Source organism: Pecten maximus, chromosome 12 (genome assembly GCF_902652985.1).
Source record: "Pecten maximus chromosome 12, xPecMax1.1, whole genome shotgun sequence".
Lineage (NCBI taxonomy): Eukaryota > Metazoa > Mollusca > Bivalvia > Pectinida > Pectinidae > Pecten > Pecten maximus.
The window spans coordinates 3,269,568-3,277,925 of NC_047026.1; positions in this window are offsets into that span (position 1 = coordinate 3,269,568).

An 8,358-nucleotide genomic window follows, 5' to 3' on the forward strand; every position below is an offset into this window, starting at 1 on the left:
CGTATTTTTGTCTTTATCATGCAAATAATCATCTTATAGCGGACTATTTCCTCTAGACTTGCACAAGTTCTAGGTAGCGGAAGACTTGTACTTCTTCAATACATAAGGGAATTTTGCTTTGGTCAATTTCATTGGGTGATGAATTGAGATGATATCGAGACAAATCGCATTTCATGTTGAATTTGTCTAAAGAACAACTCAATTCATCACCCTATGAAATCGACCAAAGCAACATTTAATCCTTACATGAAGTTAGAGTCATACGCCTTATGTATGATATATATGTCACACTTCACGTTTAAGTATTTGATTTTGATTTTACGTCATATTTATATACAGGTTACATGTGTTTGTTATCATATTTTACTTACAATATTACATTATTAATGAAGTTATACATACACATGTGTACATTGTACAATAACGTTAAAATTGAAATAATTTAAGCATTCAACCAATTAAGGTAATGATTTCTTTATGAAACTTTTGTGAAATTTCGTTATATTAAAGAATGTTTATATGTTTAAAGCATATGAAACTGAAATATTTATACACACATTTTGATGAATTAGAATTAGAATATTTAAGCTATAGTGCCGTCCTTTCACTAACTTTTTTCTGCCGTTTGTGTGAAATGAGAACACATTTACTCTTCTTTAGAATAACTGGTGTCAGAGAAGGAAACATTATCCAACATGAACTTTTTGGTCATTTTCAACTTTATTGCATTTTATATATAAACTATAGATCGAGCTGTAATTCACATGAATCGATACAATGGTATCTATGTAATATGCGTATTTATAATATAAATATGCTTAAAAATGATGCTAGCCGAAATCCTCCGATACAAAAAAACTTTTAAATAAAATTTTCGATATTCGCCTTGGTCAAGTTATAATATCATGGAATGCCGAATTTGTTTGTATATTGTTAAATAGAATCCTTGATGTCAGTAAAGTGAAAAAATGAAAATAAAACACAATCTTCTACAGTGTTCTACCTTTGACAATGACAAAGCATTTTAGTTTAATCAATCTTCAGAATTTCTAATCTTCTCAGTTATTAGTTTTAATGAACATGAAAGGAGTGTGATTTAAATCTGTGTCCACGTTTTATAATACACCATAACATTACATGTACATTGTTTTGCATTACATTTTTTTAATATTTTGCAGATTTCTTTTGTGTTATTCTTTTTTATTCTTAATTTTTAAATAAAAAAAAATATAAGCATTGCGTTGTCTGATATTTATAGAACCAGTGTTCATAAATTAGAGGCGATGGTGTTATTCCAGACAACTCCTCTTACAGGTTTTTATCCAGACTTTTATCATCGCAACTGAAATTTTGTACCTACGCTTATGATCCGATCCATCTATTTTATTGCAGTTACGTCCCATTTTTCTGGTCTTTGAATTAAGACTTTATCCAATCGTTTTAAAACTTTGTGCATTTCTGCTTACTTTGTCATTTGTTTATTTTCATAAGAGTTATGCCAACATTCCAATGTTTTATAGTCATTAACTTGTCTGGTCGGATCTTGTTAGAATTTTGATTCAAACGTTTGACACACTGATATATTCAATACCTATGGTATTTCAGGTGTAAATGTGAACGTTCGTCGTAGTGTTGGTTTTCAATTTCGTATAAGTCAACCATGTCCCTTTTTATCCGTCGATGGGACAGAGTTGGAAGCTTTAGTCGGTGTAGTCAGGATAGCATAGAACTGTAAAACAGGGGATGTGTTCTGTGGCCCTTCTTTGCACGCCCTCTATTTTCTCGATAGACTTAATCGTTTAGGGACTCCAGACTTGACGGGAATAATAAAAATGTACACAAATCAATGACTTGCATAATTTAACAAATTAACTTTTGTCAAATAGCGAAATGACCGACGGATAATGACAAATGTAGAATTTGGTCGTTTAATTTTGTTTTCAATTATTTGGTGTTCGAAGGTTAAATCCTTGTCTATAATGACTCCGATATCCTTTTCCTTTTCTTTAGACTGTAAAGTAATGGATTACAAAGATTTTTTTAAAATCAGCACAGAGCAAGATCTCAGTTTTTTTGTTTTTTGTTGTTGTTTTTTTTGTTTTTGGAGGGGGGGGGGGGGGGGGGGGGGGGGTCTTTAATGTAATTACGAAGAGTACAGGTCATAACATTGATCCTTGGTGTAACATGACTCGAATCTGCTCTCTGTCCTCCGACTACAGCACGCTTTTATCTATTAACTAGAAAACTACGCGTCATTTATCTGATAGGCCTTCATCTTATTCATCAATCTTTGGCGAGGGACCAGGTCGAAGGCCTACTTGAAGTCAACACATTCCACTGCCGGACCCACGCCTGTTGTTTTGGTCCATTTATCCAGTACTTCGAGAAGTTGCAATGCTGTGGAACGACTCGAGACAAACCCGTACTGACAGTTTGACAGTAAATTATTAATTTTGAAGTGTTAAATAATTCTGTCTTATATGAAAGATTCTAGTGATTTACACGTAATCGATCTTAGACTAACAGGTCTGTAATAGCCAGCTTGACTTTTATCTCTTTTTTGTGGATTCCTCAGATAAGAGCTTCTCCTAGTCTTCTGGTACAGTTCTTTTAACTTTTGACTTATTATAAATGAGACATAATGGATTTGCAATATATTCTCAGTCACCGATACATTCATATAGATATTATTCAATGTGTCGAAAATCAATGGAGCCGCGTTATTATAAATTGCGTAAAGATTTAAGACTTAAAAGAATTATAGATTATAGTAATGCTATGTCTAAACATGGAAATTGCAGACATTTAAGCACTTCTAACCACTTTGAGTCCAACACATTTGAGCTGGTGATATAAAACATATTCATACCATCCTTGCAGTTTTCCAAGCATGTAGCCATAATGAGTATAAGAAACAGTTTTAGCTCTATAAATAGCAACAGACCAATTTCTTTCTCAACTCCCTGGAGCATGCAGCCGGAGCTGCCATTTCAGCGCTAATAGCTTACACATGATATTCCTATACAGCTGACTCGACTAGGACACAACGGCGTAAAGTATCTTGTTCAAGAATACATGAAGCACCGTCATTAATGTGTGATATCATTGTAACGGTTAGATGAGACAACTTGGTGATACCAATATATAACCGTTTTGATTAACTCATTCATTGTGCTGATATCGAATGTTCGATGTATTGATATCACCTGTTCATTATAGTCACCTATTCTCCTCATGATATGACTAAACGAATTTATGATACTAAATTGTTTAGTGACATTATACAAATGTTTCAGTGACATCGCTAAATTGTTTTCAGTGTTAAACTAAATTATTTCAGTGACACAACCATTATGTGGTAGGTCTAGTTTCCATGGAGTAGAGCCAACATGTATCCATGCCATTAAGTACACTATAAAACGGTCCTTAAAATGTACAGGAATAACAAAGTATTGACTGCCTGAATAATCGATGTCTTATCGATATCATCAGGGAATGTAGTAAAGTCTGTTATGGACATAAACGCTGGATGATGCAGCATACATTTGTATGGTCATTCAACCGTGAAAGTCGTCATACAGATTTTGCTTGAGACGACACACCATAATACCTTTGCGAGGAAATGAATCTGGTACCAACAAATACGTTTTGATTGCTTCCAATAATAATGCTCCTTAGAGTAAGGAAGAAAAGTGAATGACTTTGGAGAACGCTATGTAGGGTATTTAATCAAATGGTTTCAAAAGCAATACTTAAATTAAATTAAATCTACATTATATTACATTATAGTTGATATTTATTGCTGTCAAGTAACTGTACATTTCAAAAGTTACCGCATTTAATTTGTCAAACAAAACTCAATATTCCTGTAAACATACTAGAAATTAATCATAGATAGAATACTTAAGGATTATTAATCGATTAAGACCTATACTCGTGGTGACACATAAAACCACAGTGTGACTTATTTCCAGTAATGGTCCAAGTAACTTTAACTGATCTGATGGTTATACATCTATTTAACAATAGCGATCGTCCAATCAAGTTGTTATTCTCATCCGGCAGATACACAAGATTATAATAGTTCATTATATTGATAGCAGTTGTTTTCAGGGTATGACACAGTTGGGATTTAAACCAAAATTATCTTGCTTATGAACACAATTAAACTATTTGCATATTCATTTGTGACATTTTTGTTACTATGGAAACATATGTGAAACGATACAAAATGTCACGTTTCCGACCGTTTTGGGGATACAACTCGAATACAATTGGACATATATATCTCTATAACCGTTTAAACACTAGATTAGATAGATAGTTTAAATGTCATTCATTTGTTTCTTAGCGATTTAGACAAAATAGAACTTTCTTCAATCACTTAATAGGTGACATCAATGTTTTAGAAATAGCAAGTGGTAATCCTGCGTAAACTATTTATTTAAAAACAAATACGGTCATATTATGAATGATTTGATGTTCACTTCTTCGAACTACATATTTTGTACTGGTATTCTTATCCTTTATATTATGTACCTTACAAAACGTATTTGGCTAAAGTGTTCCTCATGACCTTATGACACGAACTGAGACACAACATTAAATTATTGATAATGCTGTACAAATAAGGCAACATTGTCATTCCCCTGGATAATGAATGTGAGCTATTGCAATATTCATGCAGTTGAATGGTTTGTCGTTTCGGTATGGATTGTCGTTCAATCGTAGGCATGGGTACCTATGTTTCGCTTGAGAAACGCTATGATATTGATAGAATCTTTGACCCCCTTTTGGGGTAAGACAGGGGAATCCTAAACCAGGGGGAATATACTTGAGTTGCCAATCACGAGGCTTAAGTCTCTTACCCCGAGGGTTTAGATTCCCCTGTCCCAGTTTCATGGGGTTCAAAGCTTCTATCAATATCAAAGCATTTCTCACTAGGTATCCACGTAATGTTTACACGGCTAGTTTATTGATTTGTTCTGGTCAAATGCATCATTTCGTTTTTATCACATTTTATAAGACATAGGACATTATACACACCTGTATACAAACCGGAAGTTAATAAATTGACTTTTGTGATATATTACCAGGCCTCACTCATTTCCTATAGCAAGGGGTGTTTGTTTGACAGTGTTTTAGGTAAAGATAACATTCTAAATTTGACTGATTATGAACACCATTTATATATTTTTATATTCATTATGGTAACTGTACAGGTACAACTTCAAAAACATTGAACACATTTTTGGTCTTACTCTGCACAAAATTGGAACAACAGGTTTTAGATGAAAAAGGCCACCAAATTGTCAGCTAGCCTCAGCCGGGTCGTCAAACATCGCAATACCATATTATTTAATCACATATAATTCATAGACATGCTTAACACGAAAGAAGACGCCGAAATCAGCTAACAACCGGAAGGTTGTGGGTCGGTTTTTAAAAACAGGAAAATTTGGAGGCTTCTTATGCTATCGAAGATGCCTGCTGAATGAGAAAGGTGACGCGGACCCTATTCTTATCTGACCAATCAGTGACCAGCCATTATATAACCCCGATGATCTCATCAGCAGCCAATGATTAGCAAGCAGCAGGGCATGCCAAGAAATATGGTAGCAGACCACAGAAACACTGCCTGGCCATTGGGTGATTTTTTAGTTAAGCAAATAACTCCGGTATTATGATATGCATAAAAAATGAAAAAAAAAAAAAAAAAAAAAATACACAATGATTGTTAGGTTCATTATGAGGTAGTTCAAACAGTCTTTACATTTGTTATATCGAAAAAAAAATTGGTTCCGCATTTTAAGTTTCCGGATTTTCCGAAAGTGTGCTTAGGACTCACACAACTAAATCAGCCAATCAGCTTGTGTTTCACGTGAACCAAGTCCCTGAGGAAAATGTGTTTCTTAGGTTTGAAGCTGTTTTCCTGAGTAATTAGTATATGAAATGGGTACTTTCTATATACGAGAATAAAGTGTAAGGTCCTGAGGTTTGGAAAATCAAAAATATACACTCCTACTGAAAATAGAATGGCGTAGGATTCGAGGTGTAAAAAGGCGGGAATTCCCCAGGTAGGGGTTCCCCAGTGTACTGTTAATGTCAGGGTTACTGTCTTCCGAGTACCCGTGTGCTCTAATATGCCATTAAACCTATTCAATAACAGCATTTATCCGATAGAAAATTCATAAATTTCATATCATTTGAACTTCAAACGAGCGAATAAAGGGACTGGGTCACTAGTAATAACATATAGTAAATTATTTAGTTGTGTGAGTCCTTTACACGGGAAATTTAGTTTTGTCTACAGCGAAAAATGGTATCTCCCGATCAAGGTAAGATTGCGGAAAACTGACTGTACAACATATATCAAAACAATATTAATTCTGTCTTTTGGATAGATATATTTAATTTCAAATGTTTTTCAGAAAAAAAATGTATAGAGAATTGTGTCATTTTGGGTGAAATATTATGATTTTTTTTTTCATTGGTTACCATGGTATTCGAAGGTCTATAAATATAGAAAAAAATAAGTTTACTTATATTTCAGAGCTGTATTAAAATTGCAAATGTTGTATAGATTACAAATATATATACTTTATTATAGGTCAATAAGTAGAGTTAACTTGCTATGTTTACAAATCTCAAATATGTGCCTTATTTTTCAGAATTGGGCATTTTAACTGTACACTGCTACCTACATTATATACATACAAAGTATTTACGCTTCACTACGTTCTATTGATTTTTTTACAATTAAGCACGCCAGGAAAAAAGGAGTAATGGACAATTAAGCTAATTACTGTATCTTATACTTGTTTTTCTTAAACCCGGCGACAGTGAACGACATAAGTGATCAGATTGAAAACTAATTGAAATGATGTTATAACGTTAATTCTTATTAAGAGAAGCGTTATGCTAATTGAGATTATTTAATATGATTAAGGAATGTTGTCCTCTCACATTCTGAGAACCAGTTGAGATGTCGCCCTTTTAGTGTCATATATCAGGTATACTTGAATCAGCAGACCAGTATAGCAAGCGGACTACATTATTAATGCCGACCTAGTTACTGCCATACTTTCTTTGTTACTGATTGGTAGCACTACGGGAGTGGCAACAGTAAGGGATACGATGTAAAAGAGCATAGTTTAGTTTCTGTTACGTTAACAAATCATGAAAATGCTTTTAAAATAGCAATGGAATTTCAGTATTTCATTTTACTTTTTACTATCATAGATGCCTCAGCCGCGGAGGGTAAAGTTGACCTTTTTAACAGAGTACCTCGTGTAGTGCAATCGAATCTGAGTTTTGATACAATTATTTCAAACACCGGCATCCCTAACCGTGAAATGTGTGCGATGAATTGTCAAGAAGGGTGTTTGTCTTTTTCGTACACGGAGGTCGACGAAAGATGTGACACCTACTCACGCTTTATTGTCGAAGAGAAGGATGCAGAGGTATCCAATTCAACTATGTATTTCTCAAAGGCTCAGGGTAAGTGCCCTTGTTTGTTTCACATAGATATATAAGCATTTGGCTTCGGTTATTTCTTAATGGCTGTTTCGTGTTATCTTAAGGTCCTTTCCTAATGTCTGTTTCGTGTCATCCTAAAGTCATTTCCTAATTTCTGTTTCGTGTCATCTTTAAGTCATTTCCTTATGTCTGTTCGTGTCATCCAAAAATCATTTCCTAATGTCTGTTCGTGTCATCCAAAAGTCATTTCCTAATGTCTGTTCCGTGTCATCCTTAAGTCATTTCCTAATGTCTGTTCCGTGTCATCCTTAAGACATTTCCTAATTTCTGTTTCATGTCATCCTAAAGTAATTTCCTAACTTCTGTTTCGTGTCATCCAAAAGTAATTTCCTAATTTCTGTTTCATGTCATCCTAAAGTAATTTCCTAATGTCTGTTTCGCGTCATCCTAAAATAATTTCCTGTTTTCTCTATCGTGTCATCCTTAAGTCATTTCCTGATTTCCGTTTCGTGTCATCCTAAAGTCATTTCCTAATTTCTGATTCGTGTCATCCTTAAGTCCTTTCCTAATTTCTGATTCGTGTCATCCTTAAGTCATTTTCTAATGTCTGTTTTTTTGACATACTAAAGTCATTACCTTATATCTGTTTTTGCATTACCGCCGATGTCATAGAAGCAACTACTAACGTGTAACACCACGCTTACGTAGCATCATTTTTTATAGTCATTTTAAACAAAATTTGCTATTTTTTTTAGATATCTATTAAACGCAAAATACCTCCATGGAATATTGTGATTAATGTGGTTCCCCTTTCAGAATATCTAAATATATACATGAATATGTCAGAAGCATTATGAGACCTGGAATCGTTTGTTTCTG